Source organism: Lactuca saligna, chromosome 9 (assembly GCF_052625555.1).
Source record: "Lactuca saligna cultivar CGN05327 chromosome 9, ASM5262555v1, whole genome shotgun sequence".
Taxonomy (NCBI): Eukaryota; Viridiplantae; Streptophyta; class Magnoliopsida; order Asterales; family Asteraceae; genus Lactuca; species Lactuca saligna.
The window spans coordinates 115,402,945-115,420,922 of NC_136425.1; positions in this window are offsets into that span (position 1 = coordinate 115,402,945).

The following is a 17,978-nucleotide window of genomic DNA, read 5'->3' on the forward strand; positions in this document are numbered from 1 at the left end:
ACCATATTGACTCCTTTGGGGAGTTTACGGCCCAAAGACCCTTTTCCCATGGAGTTTACGGCCGTAAACTCCCTTGGGAGGGTGATAATGGTGTTTTCAAGTCTCTAAAGTAACTAGGAACAATTATAGGCTTTTGTACTTGGCCTTAAGAGGGTTTATGGCACTATTTGGTACCATTTCTTGGAGTTTACGGCCATAGAACATCTTGGTCCATAAACTCCCTCACACATGGGGTTCTAAATGTTTTAGCTAGTCCATAACTCATTTAGGTGCTTGTCCAAATTGTCCCTTGGCCTTAGGAAGTGTTTAGGGTGTCCTTTGATCCCTTTATGGGAGTTTACGGCCCAAGAATTACTCTTGGCCATAAAATCTTCAACACTTGTGTTTTCCTTATGTTTTTTAGGTCCTAAATAGTTTAGGGTATCTATCTAACATAAAGTCCAAGCTTTAGGTGCCTTAAAAACACCATTTGAGGATGTTTCAAGGGAGTTTACGACCATAGGTTTTCTTGGGCCGTAAACTCCTGACTTTGGGTGCTTCTTGGCTGATTTATTGTACCTAACACACTCCTATACATGTCCAAGGTAGTTACTAAGCACGGGGGACAATCTAGGCTCGGTTTCGGGAGTTTACCGCTCAAGAACACCTTGGGAAGTAAACTCCTAAATCGGATGATTTAGCTATGTAATCTATGTTATGAACACATTTAAAGCTTTCTAACACTACTAGAAAGAGTTACTCACAATTTGGGATAAAAACCCGAAGATCCGTCAGAGAGAAAATGGCTTTTCTCTAGTTGGAAATGTGAATAATGAATAAATTTGGTTCAGAAAACTATTTATAGTCCTGAAATATTTTGGCAGAAAATATTTCTATTCTCGGAATGGATTCTAATGATCTAGGGTAATGGAATTTACAGTGTTGCACAAAATCCTAGTGCAACCACTCTCTGAATATCCCTTTTTGGTGTAAAACCCTGAAACTTCCAAACTTACATTCTAAGTCTGAAATTTTACTGTAACTGCTCTACTTCTATTGGATTGAAATGGTTTGATTAGAATGGAAAATTTCAAGTTGTCACATATATTATGATATGCGTAGGTACTTTTCTTGTGAATTCTGTACCTGCCTTGGTATTATTTGACTCGACTGTGAGTCGGTCTTTTGTATCTTTGGCTTTTAGTCAGCACATTGGTATTGATTGGGAGGTGATGAGTCGACCCCTGAGGGTTTCCATAGCTGATGAGAAAGCGGTATATGCCACTGACGTGATTCGAGGATGTGTGCTCTAGATTTTTGGTGTCAAGTTCCCTATAGATATGGTTCCTATAGCGATGGGAGATGTCTGCGTCATTGTGGGCATGGACTGGTAGAGTAAGTTTGGGCAGTCATTGACTGCGAGAGACTGCGGGTGACCATACGAGACCCTAGTGGGGGAGTGCTTACTGTGTATAGCGAGGGGTACCCGGTGTGGGTCAGCGTTTTGTTCGGCTGCCAGGGCGAGATAGAGTTTGCATCAGGGCTGCAGTGGATTCATAGCCTATGTGATGGACACACGAGTGGCCGCGGGGAGGCCAAATTCAGTTGACGAGGTTCCAGTAGTGTGCAAGTTTTCGGATGTGTTCCCCGAAGAACTACCAGGTGTGCCTCTAGAATGGCAACTAGAGTTCTGTATCGATCTGCTTCCAGGAGCGGCGCCCATCGCCAAGGCACCTTATCTCCTTGCTCCACCAGAAATGTAGGAGTTATCCTTGCAGCTTCTGGAGATGTTGGGAAAGGGGTTTATTCGACCGAGTAGCTCACCTTGGGGAGCACTGATTCTTTTTGTCAAGAAAAAGGATGGTTCGCACCGGAGGCGTATCGATTACCGGGAGTTGAACAAGTTGACGGTTAAAAACCGATATCCGTTACCTAGGATCGATGATCTGTTCGATCAATTGCAAGGGGCATCTTGGTTCTCGAAGATAGAATTGAGGTCGGGTTATCATCAGATCAGGGTTCGGGATGAAGATATTCAGAAGATTGCATTCAGAAGTCGTTATGGACATTACGAGTTTATGGTGATGCCTTTTGGGCTCACCAATGCCCCGGCTGTGTTCATGGATTTTATGAATAGGGTGTGCAGACCGATGTTGGATTGGTCGGTGATCGTATTCATTGATGATATTTTGGTATATTCGAGGTCTAAGGAGCAACATGAGGATCATTTGAGGGAGATTCTTGGAGTGTTGATATCGGAGAGGCTGTATGCCAAATTCTCCAAGTGTGATTTCAGGTTATGAGAGGTCCAGTTCCTAGGACACCTTGTTAACCAGAATGGGATATTGGTCGATCCGGCCAAGATTCTTAGGAGCTTACCAAGATGACCCGGAAGGGTGTTGCATTTTCACGGGGTCTGGAGCAGCAAACCTCATTCGAGACCCTTCGTCAGAAAATATGCGAGGCCCCGGTACATGCACTCCCGGAAGCGATGGAGGATTTTGTGGTATACTGCGATGCTTCTATATATGGATTAGGGGTAGTGCTTATGCAGAGGGGACACGTTATAGCGTATGCTTCGAGGCAGCTGAAGCCTCATGAGTCGAGATATCCCACCTACGAGCTGGAATTGGGGGTTATGGTGTTTGCCCTTAAGATCTGGCGACACTATCTTTATGGGGTTCGGTGTACCATATACACGGACCACAAGAGTCTGAAGTACTTGATAGATCGGCCAAATCTGAATATGCAATAGAGGAGATGGTTGGATGTGGTGAAGGATTACGATTGTGAGATCCTGTACCACCCGGGCAAGGCTAATGTCGTAGCCGATGCGTTGAGCCGTAGGGCAGAGAGCGCCCCAATCCGAGACATTTGTATGAGGTTGACGGTGATGACTCAGACTATCCGAGGGGCCCAGGCTGAGGCTGTGAGACCAGAAAACCAGAAGAGGGAACGGGTTGTCGATCAGGTATCAGAATTCATTACGGATGGTCAGGGACTTATGACATTTCAGGGTCGGATTTGGGTACCGTTTGTGGGCCGTACGCGTACTATTTTGATGGAAGAAGCGCATCGATCGAAATTCTCGATCCATCCCGAGGCTACTAAGATGTATTTGGACCTAAAGAAGCAGTATTGGTGGCCTTGTATGAAGAGGGATGTTGCATGGTTCGTCGAGAGGTGCCTGACTTGTCGCCAGTTTAAGGTCGAGCACCAGCGTCCGCACGGTAAATTGCAACCGGTGGAGATTCCCGAATGGAAGTGGGAACAGATTACCATGGATTTTATCACCAAATTGCCAAGGACTGTGAGAGGGTTCGATGCAATTTGGGTGATTGTGGATAGATTGACAAAGAGCGCTCATTTTCTATGTATCAGTGAGAGCTCTTCTGTGGAGAAGTTGGCAGAGTTATATGTGAGGGAGGTGGTATCGTGGCATGGGGTTCCGATGTCGATCGTTTCACATCGGAATGTACGATTTACTTCCAGGTTTTGGAAGAAGTTTCATGAGGAGTTCGGTACGAGGCTGCATTTCATTACCGCATACCACCCGCGGACGGACGGACAGAGTGAGCGGACGATTCAGACGCTTGAGGATATGCTCCGAGCATGTGTTTTGGATTTTGGAGGGAGTTGTGACACCTATTTACCCTTAGCAAAGTTTTCGTACAACAAAAACCATCATTCGAGCATTGGTATGCCACCCTTTTAGCTGTTGTATGGGAGGAGGTGTCGCACCCCCATCTGCTGGGGAGAGGTGGGGCAACGGGTAATGGGTAGCACAAAGATTGTACTGCAGACGACTGAGCAAATACAGTAGGTCAGACAGAGATTGTTGACCGCTCAGAGTCGCTAGAAGAGTTATGCGGACAGGCGTCGGTTCGAGCTCGAGTTTCAGTTTGGTGACCTTGTGCTCTTAAAGGTCTCTCCTTGGAAAGGAGTGATACGATTCAGGAAGAGGGGCAATTTGGGACCCCGATATATTGGACCTTTCAGGGTAATCGCTAAGGTAGTCAGGGTAGCCTACCAGTTGGATCTACCTGCTGAGTTAGGACAGATCCACGACACCTTTTATGTCTCGCAGTTGAGGAAATGTATTGCCGACGAGTCGGCATTGGTGCCATTAAATGATATTCAGGTGGATGCAGGCCTGAACTATGTTGAGAGACCAGTGGCGATCAAGGATCGAAAGGTTAAGGTTCTAAGGAACAAGGAAGTACCCTTGGTACAAGAGTAGTGGCAACATCGGAAGGCGTCCGAGCTGATATGGGAGTCCGAGTCTGAGATGCGGGATCAGTATCCAGAATTTTTTTTAGTGTGAGACTTCGGGGACGATGTCTGGTTCTAGTGGGGGAGAATTGTAATAGCCTGAAATCCAGGTACCCGTTTATTTAAGCCTTCATTTTTATTTTAAGTCATTTAGGGTTTTGCATGATGAGCGAGTACGTTTGGCGTACAAGGAGTAGGCTGCGCGTACTCGCACGCTTCATTTATACGTGTTCCCCCTTGGGTACGCTGGGCGTAACCGATTCGGACACAAAAACCCTAATTGTGGTGGTTGGCTATAAAAGGAATGTGATGGCTTGATTCCCCAGCCACCATCCCTCAGAGAGAAACCCTAAGAAAGTGTTCCTTCGTTTCTAGCTCTTTTGTGTGTGTTCTAAGCTTGGTGGTGCCATTTCAAGGTAGCAAAGAAGAAGAAGAGTTCATTGGGAAAATAGAAGTTGGTGTTCAAGTGTAGATCCGGGCTTTGCAAAGGTTGGAGCTTCATTCTAAGGTAAAAAGTTCGGATGTTGACACATAGTTCTTGTGATATGCTTTATGGACCATATTTTAGGGTTTTGGTCCCAAAGGTAGAGACTTTATGTGCAAATCGTCTCCACTAGCTTAGATCCATCATATTTCTGGTCTATTAGAGTTGTAGATTCATAAAAATGTAATCTTGGACGTGAATGTTTGGCCATGCATGAGATCTATGTACTTGATTTGAAATGGAAAGGTGTTAAGGAGTGTAAGAGCCTTTACAGCCATGCCAAGGCTTAAAGGTTTCGACTTTATGGGTAAAGATGCTTAAATAAAGCCGGATCTAGAAGTTGGAGTAAAGGCTTAACCAATTAAGACCAAAAATAAAGAGTGTTTAGAACTGAAGGATACGCTGGGCGTAACTCCCAGTACGCGCAGCGTACTGGGTGGAGACACCGATTTCTGGGTTGGCGATGTACGCCCCAAGTACATCAAGTTGTACGCCCCGTGTATTGGAATGTTGACTTTTGTTGACTTTTAGGGTTTTGGTCAACATGTGGACTTTGTGTCAAGGAATGGTAAAATGGTCTTTTACCCTCTAAGGAATCATGATAAGGGGTAAAGTCTAGTTGTGGAAGTCTATATTAATTAAAATAATATTCGTTATGATTAGGCGAGGTTGAGTCTTCGTTGGGATTTGTAGATAGCGAGTACGCGAGATTCTAGACTTTCCACGAGGTGAGTTTTCTCACTATACTATACCTGGAAGGGTTTTTATTGTGTGATCGGAAGGTCAGATATGTTATGAGTTATACGCTTTGTATATGATCAGTTAATCATTTATATCTGCTATGTGTGATATCCTTGATATGGGCCGGAAGGCATTATGTTATGGGCAGGAAGGCGTTTATGTTATGGACCGGAAGGCATTGTGATGTGGACCGTAAGGTTGATGCAGGTAGGACCGGAAGGTTTACCGAGTCGGGACGAAAGTCCCCTGAGACACATGGACCAGAAGGTCAGGGCCCAGAAGGGCGTATGTGCGTAAGTAGCATTTTGGGGAACTCACTAAGCATTTATCCTTACGGTTGTTGTGTTATGTGTTTCAGGTACTAGCGAGGACCGTGGGAAGGCACCGGTGTGATTGTACACACTGACGACGAAACTATTTTATGATCATTGGACGTATTTTGTTACAAAGACATTTGTTACACATATGATTTCAGAATATTAAATGTTGGTTTTCGATGTTTGCAAAAATGAAAAATTGTTTTGAAAATTTACGTTGTTACATGTAGTAGTGTTGCAACTTCAAGGTATGTTCATTTACTTCGGGAATTAGCTTAGACATTAATTCTTAGTGTGTTAATTCGGATATGGATATGATTTCTCATGTAACTAAACTGAGTGATTATAGAGGTTCCAATGACCTTCCAGGCCATCCGCAGTGTAGTGATGTAGTGCCATCCCTGGGCCTATTCAGCTTAGACTATGAATAACAATCGGGATGTAATAGCGTCCGTCCTGTATAGATCTATACATGTTGTGTTGCGTTCCTTTCGGGAAGCCCTAGTTACATGGTATTTACGTAGTAGAGTGTTGTATAGAGGAATAGTATGATATATCCTGGATTAGTGTATTCTCTTGAATTATAATATAGTAACTTTTAGTTATACTATAGAGTGGGTTCTCTTAAACATGTCTAAATTCGTGATAGTAGTAGTTATAACGGGTATCCTAGTGATAGAGGTGTCAAACAGTAGTGTTAATTCTACCTATTATAGTTATGTAGAGTGTAGAATCGTATGCCTTTGATTTACAAAGGTATTATGTAAGATGAAGACTTTCATATCTAACACAATTTATATATGATATATAAGTAAGAAATCAACAATAGTCGGACGGATAACAATATTCCATAAGACCACAATCAGACAAGAACACGAATTAAGGTGAGCTATCGGTCCTAAGTCCTACAAGTCTTATTTATATGAGTATATGAATGTTGATATAATTTTGAAGAAAAGTAATTTAAATACAAATTGAAAATAGTTTAACAACAATTTAATTGAGAAAATGCATTTGATGAACATTTTAACCAGCTTTATTCACAATTAGAACAAAGTATATAGAGATCCTTTTTGGTGGTAAGCTATAAATCACATATGATTAGGAACTAGAACTTGTAGCATTTACTTGTATCCCCCCCTAAAACATGTAAAAACATTTAAAAAGGTTAATTAAGGGGTATGCACTCACCTGCAACGAGTAGATCGGGTGGAAGTGTCGAATGAGCGTTTGGTGTCAAGTAAAGACTTGTACACCCTTTATGATCCTAATAATATATGAAGACATATGTTTACAAGTAATTAGTGATTTAAATTCTAATTAAACACATATCGACATCCTAATGTGAATAAAAGTTCTATGGTTGAGTGTTAGAAGGCTAACGGGTTGCTAGGAAGGAGTTTTAGGCCTCACTATGGAGTTTACTCCTCATAAACCCACCCTTGGTGAGTTTACGGATGGGAGACCACATCCCCCATGAGTTTATAGTCGTAAACTCATAGGAGGAGTGTAATTGAATGTTTTCAAGCATCTTGTGGTTCTAGAAGTTATTCTAAAGAAAATACAAGGCTATAGGGGTGTTTAAGGTTCTAAAAGAGTACTCCCTTGGAGTTTACAGTCTTAGGACCACTCCTTGAGAGTTTACAGCCATAAGCCCCATGGCTTAGGCCGTGAACTCTTGTGCACCCTCCAATCTTTGATTTTGAGGTCATTTGTTCACTTCTATGTGTTTCTAGGTGAAGGTATAAGGCTAATTAGGGGGTTAAAGGCTCGTTTTGCATGGTTTAAGGGAGTTTACGGCCCAAGGATATTCTTGGGCCATAAAACCTCTTTTAATCCTCTAAACACAAGATTAAATGGTTAAAACACTTCTAGGGTATGTTCTAAATTAGCCTCTAAGCCTAAGGAAGGGATTTGGGACCATTTTGGCACATTTTTAGGGGTTTACGACCCTAGAGTGTTCTTGGGCCATAAACTCCTTAATCTTGGCCTTCTTGGACGATTTTTGAGCTATAATTACATGTCATGGATTGTAGAATAAGCTAGGGTAAGTGTACTTACAGTTTGGAGCGGAAACTAGCGGTTTTCGGGAGGATCGGAACTTGAAGAGAGAGAGTAGAGGGAGAGAGAGGGATTTGAGTTGTAAAAGTTCTAACTTGGTGACCACTCAACCCTTATATGGGGTTGAGTTTGTGGCCCAGTGGAATTTTACCCGATACCGATGTTAAATGGGGCTTATGGTTACAACCGATTAAATGGTCGCATTTTAATTCGTTTGTAACTAAAATTTCTTAAAAGGATATTTAAGGTGTTTCCCGCATTCTTGATTTATTCCGATCCTTATTAAGTTATAGTAAAAGTACAAATGTTTATTTCTTTGATCCCAAATATTAACAGAAAGGTTAAATAAGAACGGGTTTTATTAATGGAAAACGGTTTATGGTGACGGAAGAGTTCCGGCTTGTCACATCATCCCCCCGTTAGAGGGAATTTCATCCGGAAATTAGAGTTCAAACAATAATGTTATTACAAGATAACTAAGCGAAAAGATGGGGATACTTTAGCTTCATTTTATCGTCGCGTTCGCAAGTGAATTCTGGCCCTTGCTTGGCGTTACATCTAACTTTCACAATTGGAATGCGGCTTAGTTTCGTTCGTTTGACCTCCTGATCCATGATTTCCACAGGTTCTTCCACAAAGTTGAGGCTTTCATTGATCTCGATATCGTCTAGTGGGATCACTAGGGTTTCATTAGATAAACACTTTTTCAGGTTCGAGACGTGGAAGGTAGAGTGTATGTTACTAAGCTCTCGGGGTAGATTAAGTTTGTAAGGTATGGGGCCGATTCTGGCGAGAATCTCAAAAGGCCCTATGTATCTTGGATTCAGCTTTCCACGCTTCCCAAAGCATATCGTGCCCTTCTAGGGTGAGACTTTCAAAAGGACTCGGTCTCCCACCTGGAATTCCAAAGGTTTTCTTCGTTTGTCGGCGTAGTTTTTCTGTCGATCCCTGGCAACTTTTAATCGTTTGCAAATCTATACAATCTTCTCGGCCGTTTCTCGAATGATCTCCGGACCCGTGAGAGCACTGTCAGGAAATTGTCCTTTAGCTAACTGAGTGTCACCCACCTCAGCCCAGCACAGAGGGGATCTGCACTTTCGGCCGTAGAGGGCTTCGAACGAGGCTGCCTTTATGCTCGTGTGATAATTGTTATTGTAAGAAAACTCTTCAAGGGGTAAGTGGGTATCCCATGCCTTACCAAAGTCAATCACACAGGCCCGCATCATGTCCTCCAGGGTTTGGATAGTCCTTTCACTTTGCCCATCGGTCTGCGGATGGTAGGTTGTACTCATGTCCAACCTCGTCCCTATGGTGCTTTGCAGTGATTGCCAAAGTCTCGCAGTAAACCTACTATCTCTATTAGAGATAATAGATTTAGGGACACCATGCAGCCGTACTATTTCCTTAATGTATGTTCTTGTGAGTTTCTCAATCTTGTTTGTTTCTTTGATGGGTAGGAAGTGTGCGGACTTGGTCAATTTGTCGACGATGACCCATATGGTATCCAACCCACCTGTTGTCCTGGGTAGCTTAGTTATGAAATCCATAGTGATCCGCTCCCACTTCCACTCCGGTATCTCCAGTTGCTGTAGAAGACCTTCTGGTATTCGACCTTGACCTTCACGCAGGTAAGGCATTTACTCACAAAGGTAGCAATCTCTGCTTTCATATTAGGCCACTAGTATAACTTTTTGAGATACAGATACATCTTATCTGAACCTGGGTGAACAGAATATCGAGTGTTGTGTGCTTCCTTCATGACCAAGTCTCTGAAACCACCGTGAAGCGGCGTCTAGATTCGGTTCATGAGATAATAGGCTCCATCACATTCTTAGGTTTTAAAGCTTCGAGCTGAGCCTCCTTAATCTGTGCGGATAGATGAGAATGGATAGACATTGTTAACGATTTGACCCTTCAACCAGAATACTCTTTTCTACTTAGGGCGTCTGCTACTACATTGGCTTTTCCAAGGTGATAACGAATCTCGCAGTCGTAATCATTGAGTAGTTCGACCCACCGTCGTTGTCTCATATTGAGCTCCTTTTGGTTCAGTATGTGTTGGAGGCTTTTGTGGTCAGTGTATATTGTGCTCTTCGTATCATACATGTAATGTCTCCAGATCTTTAGAGCGAATACGACCACCCCTAACTTGAGGTCGTGCATGGTGTAGTTGATCTCGTGTGTCTTTAGTTGTCTCGAGGCATAGGCGATGACCTTACCTCGTTGCATCAGGACACAACCGAGCCCTTGGTTTGATGCATCGCGATACACCACAAAATCATCTGTCCCTTCGGGAAGGGACAATACCGGGGCGGTGCATAGGGCTCGCTTCAGGGTTTGGAATGCCTTCTCCTATTTCTCTCCCCAGTCAAATGTCACGCCTTTCTGAGTCAAGGTAGTGAGAGGTTTCACAATCCGAGAGAAGTTCTAAATGAATATGCGGTAGTAGCCAGCGAGGCCTAGAAATTGATGAGTTTTTGTAGGCATATTTGGTGTTGAGCAGTTCTCGATAGCTCTAACCTTAGATAGGTCCACGTGGATTCCTTCCCTACTAACCACGTGTCCTAAGAATTCGACTTTTCGAATCCAAAATTCACACTTGGAGAACTTTGCGTATAACTTCTCCGATCATAGGGTTTCTAGGACTCGTCGTAGATGATTGCTATGTTCTTCCTCACTCCGAGAGTAGAAAATTAGGTCATCAATAAAGATGATGACGAACTGATCTAAGTAAGGATGATACACCCTATTCATCAAGTCCATAAATACTGCGGGTGCGTTAGTTAGTCCAAAGGGCATTACTACGAACTCGTAGTGTACGTAACGAGTTCAGAAGGCTGTTTTCGGAACATCTTCCTCAAGAACTCGTAACTGGTGATACCCGGACCTAAGATCAATCTTGGAAAAGTGACTCGCCCCTTGTAGTTGGTCGAATAGGTCGTATATACGGGGAAGAGGGTAGTGATTCTTGACCATTAGTTTCTTGAGCTCTCTATAGTCGATGCACATACAAAATGATCCGTCCTTCTTCTTTACGAACAAGACCGGTGCTCCCCAGGGTGAGAAGCTTGGTATTATAAAGCCCTTGCTGAGCAGCTCGTTAAGTTGACCGAACAGTTCTTGCATTTCAGCAGGTGCTAGATGATATGACGATTTAGCTATGGGGGTAGCTCCTGGGATTAGGTCGATTCTGAACTTAACTTGACGTTTGGGAGGTAAACCTGGGAGTTCTTCTGGAAAGACGTCGGGAAAATCGCACACGACTGGGAAGTCTTTTAAATCTTTCATTTTCAGGCTCGTATCGACAACGTGATCAAGGAATGCGTGATATTCCTTACGCAAGTACTTCTGGGCTTGAATACTTGAGATGATGCGAAGGTTCATATTGGGTTTGTCCCAGTAGATTAACAGAGTTTCGTTATTCAGTAGATTCAGACAAATTGCTTTATCGAAACACAGAATATTAGCACGATGGAGGCTCAACTAGTCCATGCCCATGATGACATCGGAACTTTTGATAGATACTGGTATGAGGTCAAATGGTAATGAATGATCATCTAGTGTGAGAGTGCAACCTATGTAGATTTCGTTAGAGCTCTCTGTCTTTCCGTTAGCCATTTCTACGACGAATGTTTGTTTTAGGGGTTGTGGGGTTTGCTTAAGTAAGTGTTTAAAGTTTTGATTTATAAACCTTCTTTCTGCTCCATTATCGAATAAGAAACAAGCATAAGAGTTGTTGAGAAGGAACGTACCCATGACTACTGTGGGGTCCGCTACTGCTTCGTTGTGGCCAATAGCGAGTAGTATTCCTGTTCCTCTTGTATTCCCGACCTTCAGATAGTTTTTCTTGAAATGGTGAACTTCACCGCAGCCATAGCAGGTCTGGCTCACTCCCGAGCCGGAAACTTGAGAAATCGGTTTGGGTTGGGATCTTCAAAAACGGACGGCATGACCCTTCTGACCACAGTTGGTGCAATGCAATTCACGGTAGGGGTCGTTGTGATGGAAGGGGCACTTGGGGCACTTAGGTAGTAGCAGGAGCGGTGGCAACATGGATAGCCACAATTTGTTGGTCTTTGGAGGAGGTTTGAGTTTTCTTTCCCTTCTTATGATCCCAAAACTTCCTCTTTTTGTCAGTTGATTTGGGTGGTGTAGTGGTAGTTGTGGTTGCTGTTGCTGGGGTAAAAGGAGTTTCGTGATCAATAAACCTGTGGGCCAACTCCTTGGCGCTGTCAAAGGTTGCAAGATGTGATGATAGAACATTTCCTTGATATGGGGGCACTAAACCCCAGATGTATCGTTCGATTTTCTTGCTCTCATAAGGGATCATGTTGGGGCACATAACTACCAGGTCGCAGAACTTGGCCGTATAAGCCACTATATCTGTCCCCTTCATCTTGAGGTTCCAGAGTTCCTCCTCAAGCTTCTGAAACTCACCTTTAAAGGAGTACTCCTTTCTCAGTCGGTCCTTTAGTGTGTCCCAGCCTATGGCATTGGCTGCTACTAAGGAGAGTGAATTGACATGGCCATTCCACCATGTCAGGGCCCTTTCAGTGAAGGTGGCAGCAGCAAACTTGATTTTTCTTTCTTCGGGGCATGAGCACATTTTGAAAACAGCTTCGACTCTTTTGATCCATTGGGATAGAGCAAGGATTCCTCCGGTCCCATTGAAGAATGTTGGTTTACAGCTCATGAAATATTTATAAGTGCACCCCTGTGCACGTGGGGGAATATCACTATGTCTGGAGTTGGTGCCCATTTCGGCTCCACTAGCATCGTCGGAATTCATTTGGGCCATAGTGGCCGTTATAGTTGCGGTTACAGCCGTTTGGAATATCACAAGATCAATCTGTGGATGAGGGGGTGGTGGAGGTGGAGTTTGAGCTGTAGGTCTGCCTCTGTTCGGGCGCTTGCGGGGAGGCATCTTTTACTGAAAGTTCATAGAGATAATGACAGTAGTGAGAATCAATTGTATATATGATGAGAGCATTTCATGGACTAGACCATAGCACAACTATCAGATTGAGTCATAGCACTAGAGTAGATAACTGCCAATATTACTGATATTAAAGATGTAATATGAGTTCGGGAAAAGTGACCTAACAGTAGGTCTTACATCAAATCATAAGGAAAATGTTGGCAGCCTAGAGGTCTAATTAGAGTTCTTTCAAAGTTAGGATCGTTTACAAACAAGTACTCTACCAAGCATAGAAAGAGAAGGGCTATTCCTTAAACAAAAGGGAAAGACAAGTAGATATCTTCTATTGACGATGGGTATTCGTTGGGAGAACCCTAAGATCAGCTAGTTGGTGAACAACTTCCTAAAGGTGTCTCTCCCGAACCCTCTGACATGCTCGGAGCTCCCTAATTTCGGCTCGGGATGCAGCTAGCTGTTGCTGCAAAACCTCATTGGTCCTCCTACTCCTATCCAAGGCTTCTTCCAGTTGGCGGATGCGGGCAGTGTTAAGGCTAGAGTTGGCATCAATTTCCACGACTCTGATGATGGCTGCTTGACCTTGTTTAGTGTTCCTGGCGATCATATGGACCATGATGGGCAAGACTCGATCCACTGATCCTCCTTCGCTTATGTTGTAAAAGCTTCGGTCTCCGTTGAAAGGTACAGGATGACCCTACTCCTCGCTCCATCGGTTCAGGGTTATTGCCCACATGGGAGTGGGGCCTTGAAATACCGGATGGGGGTTAGGGTTTGGAGCTACTAGGGGCAGGTTGTTGACTTTTGGCTCGGAGTCGGAGTCATCCGAAAAGCCTTCAGCACGGTGATTGATATGTGTATTTTTATATATATATTTTTATGCATTATATCTAAATATTTTGGCCTTTATTATTCTCGTTTAGAACTAAAAAGTACTCATAATGTTTTAAATTATGTTTTGCAGCTATTCGTTGTCGATAAAGCACAAAGAAAAGACTGAAGCGGAAACTGGGCATGGAAGCTAACGACCAAATAGCAATTACGTCCCGCGTAAATAGCAATTACGTCCCGCGTAACGACCAAATAGTGATTACGCCCAGCGTAACTTAATGTTACGCCCCGCGTAATGGCTGGCTTCGGATAACTTCAATCGCATAGAAATCTGACTTATGCCCAGCGTAATCTTACTTACGCCCAGCGTACGTAAGTCAGCTATAAGGGTTATAAAAGTCGATTTTCATCTAACCAGAAGGTTGGATTCGACTTCCAACTTAATTTAGTCGATAATTAACTTCTGTTAAGCCGTTTTAAGGGTCTAGAAGGCGGATGGGAGGCCGTTAAGCTAACGGGAGCGGAGATCGGAAGGGTTGGAGAGCGGATACGTGTCGGTACTCATATGGGTTGTTAACGTGACCATGTTTAGCATTCCATTGTGTTACTATTCTGTATTTAGTTTCTGATTTGGGTGTAAAAACCTTTTACTTTGTGTTTATGATTGAATGAAGCTTTGATTATTAGACTCATTGCTATATTAAATAGTTTGTTTGTGTTTAATTTATCTTGCCAAGTTTGTTAAAAGATCCTTACGTATTAATGATAATTATTTGCAATTAATTGTTAAGTGAATTGAGTTGTATGAACATCTGCTTGATTGCTTGTGTCTTATGATTTTGATGACCATCAAGGTTATAAGTCTAGGAATAATGAATGTGAAACTAGGATTAACATGGGAATAAATAAGTTAATGTGTGAGCCTTGTTTGATGACCATCAACAAGAGGTTAATTGAATGTCTAATTTGATTAACTATATTTGCAAGTCTTGTTGGATACGAACTGAACACTAGGACGCATGTTAGTTTAACCAACTGATCACTGTTTGAATTGACTTGCTTGCTAAAGGATTAGTTATAGTGAACACGAATCTAATCATTTTAGGAATCGGCGAGCATGAATAAATGGATTTGTGTATGAAATTGTCTATGTTTTTAAGGTGTAATTTATCTAAACCAAAGTACCTGAAGAGATTTGCTTTCCTGTTAGTTTATCGAGGGTAGTTAATTAATTGTTAGTTTGAGATTTATTTCTTTATTTTTTTCATGTGACCTGTAACCTATAATAAAATATATTAAATTAATCCACCGTTCCCTGTGATCGACACCCGACTTACCTAAGCTATACTGTAATCTTACTAGGTACACTGCCTATAAGTGCATAGTTAGTCTAAGTTTGTTAGGTTATAAATATTAAAATTAATGGGTACCTTCGTGCACATCAAGTTTTTGGTGCCGTTGCCGGGGATCGAACCCGAGTCACCCGCGTGACAAGCGGGAATACTTACCACTATACTACAACTACCTAACGGGAGCGGAGATCGGAAAGAAAATCTCAAAAGCAAATCTCAGAAGTCGGGTGTCGATCACAGCGAACAGTGGATTAATTTAATATATTTAATTATAGGTTACAGGTCACACGAAAAGAATAAAGAAATAAATCTCAAACTAACAATTAATTAACTACCCTCGATAAACTAACAAGAAAGCAAATCTCTTCAGGTACTTTGATTTAGATAAATTACACCTAAAAAACATAGACAATTGCATACATAAATCCATTTAGTCATGTTCACCGATTCCTAAAATGATTAGATTCGCGTTCACTATAACTAATCCTTTAGCAAGCAAGTCAATTCAAACAGTGATCAGTTGGTTAAACTAACATGCTTCCTAGTGTTCAGTTCATTTCCAGCAAGACTTGCAAATATAGTAAATCAACTTAGACATTCAATTAACCTCTTGTTTATGGTCATCAAACAAGGCTCACACATTAACTTATTGATTCCAATGGTAATCCTAGTTTCACATTCGTTATTCCTAGACTTATAACCTCGATGGTCATCAAAATCATAAGAGACAAGCAATCAAGCAGATGTTCATACAACTCAATTCACTTAACAATTAACATCAAATAATTATCATTAATACGTAAGGATCTTTTAACAAGCTTGACAAGATAAATTAAACACAAACAAACTATTTAATATAACAATTAGTCTAATAATCAAAGCTTCATTCAATCATAAACACAAAGTAAAAGGTTTTTAAACCCAAATTAGAAACTAACTACAAAATAGTAACACAATGGAATGGTAAACATGGTCACGTTAAGAACCCATATGATTACCGACACGTATCCGCTCTCCAACCCCTCCGATCTCCGCTCCCGTTAGCTTAACGGCCTTCCGGCTGCCTTCTAGACCCTCAAAACAGCGCGAATCTAATCATTTTAGGAATCAGTGAACATGAATAAATGGACTTGTGTATTCAATTGTCTATGTTTTTAAGGTGTAATTTATCTAAACCAAAGTACCTGAAAAGATTTGCTTTCCTGTTAGTTTATCGAGGGTAGTTATTTAATTGTTAGTTTGAGATTTATTTCTTTATTCTTTTCGTGTGACCTGTAACCTATAATCAAATATATTAAATTAATCCGCCGTTCCCTGGGATCGACACCCGACTTACCTAAGTTATACTATAATCTGGCTAGGTACACTGCCTATAAGTGCATAGTTAGTCTAAGTTTGTTATGTTATAAATATTAAAATTAATGGGTACTTTCGTGCACATCAAGTTTTTGGTGCCGTTGCCGGGGAATGGCTTGTCATTAGTTTAGTTTATTTGATTATTCATTATTTGTTTTTAGTTCGTTTTTATTTTTAGTTTGATTTTCGTTGATATCATTTCACTTGTCGAGAAGGTTCTTGTTGTTATTTGCAGGAATTTGGGATTGTACACATTGCTTGACTTTACTTTTTGCATGGGTTTTGAGAATGAAAGCGATTAGGGAATTCTTGACCTGATTAGCCTACTACTTTTTTGATTTGTCCATCTCAATCCATGAGGCGTAGTATAGCAAGCCGTATTGTGGTGGTTAAGTGGAAGACCGAGCTCTTGCTGTTCTTGACTAGTTAGGTCACTTATTGTTCTTCTTTTCGTTAAAGGTGCAAAGAAAACAAAGGAAATATGCTAACAGGTCCCGAAAGTGGGTGTTTTCGCAAACCAATTCTTGCGTGCATAGGTTTTTAATCAACCATTGTTGTTTGATCTTGACAAAGATAAGTGATTATGACGTCTCATTTTTTTTATGTCAGTCATCAGTTGCTGAAGTAATTAAAAAAGAAAAATAATTAATTATAAGTCCCTAAATTAATTAGTTAAAAGAAAGGAATTTCAAATAAAGAAAAAGGGAATAGTTCATTTAAATTACGCCCAACGTAAAGTTAGTGTATGCCAAGCGTAATTCAACCACGGATCGCGGATGTTTCTTTCCGGAGATGGGGTACGCACAGCGTAACATCGTTTTACGCCCAACGTAAGGTGACGACCACGTTATATCTATTACCCTTTGACTTTTTTTTGTTATTCCTTCAAATTTCTTCTACCCTCGCATACGCTATAACGACGAGCTTCTTCCAAGAATCTTGATTTTTTTTCTCGTCTCTTGTAAAATTCGACACACAAGTAAGTATTTTGGTTACTCAATGTTTTGGATTTGTGTTTAAATCGATGAAATTGGCTGCAAATTGCCTTTGTTCGAAATCTAGGGTTCATATATTTTTCGAATTAGGAGTCGATCTCACAAATGTGTGTTTGATTATGGCTTAAATGGAACGATTTCGATCAATAGACTAAACCATACGACCTAATTTGGTTTTAATCCCGTCCCATGACCGCCGATTTGAACTTGGGGACGGAAGCCTAGCATACGCCTATACTCCGTTCGATTTTTTTTAACTGTCCCGCTGAAGATTTCCCTACATAGTGTTTGCTAATCTTGAGTAGACAAAGAACGAACAGGGGATTGATTCATACTCTTGGACATATTTTTAGGGAGGTCCCGTTTTTTTTTACTGTGTTGGACCACGCAATCCTTATGTTAGATATATCCCATTTTTTTGCCCCTGCTGTGTTTATCGCTTGTATATTTGCTTAATTTAAAAATTATTGATATGGGATATGACTTTAGAATAAGTAAGGGAACCAGAACACAGAATCGTGGAACCTGGACGTACGCCCAGCATACGCTGGATGTACGCCTAGCGTACTGTCCATATCCATCTCCAATTTTTTTTGGTTTAAAATATATTAATGCTATTATATTTTTTTTGGTTTTGTGTTTGTGTTTATTTGTGCA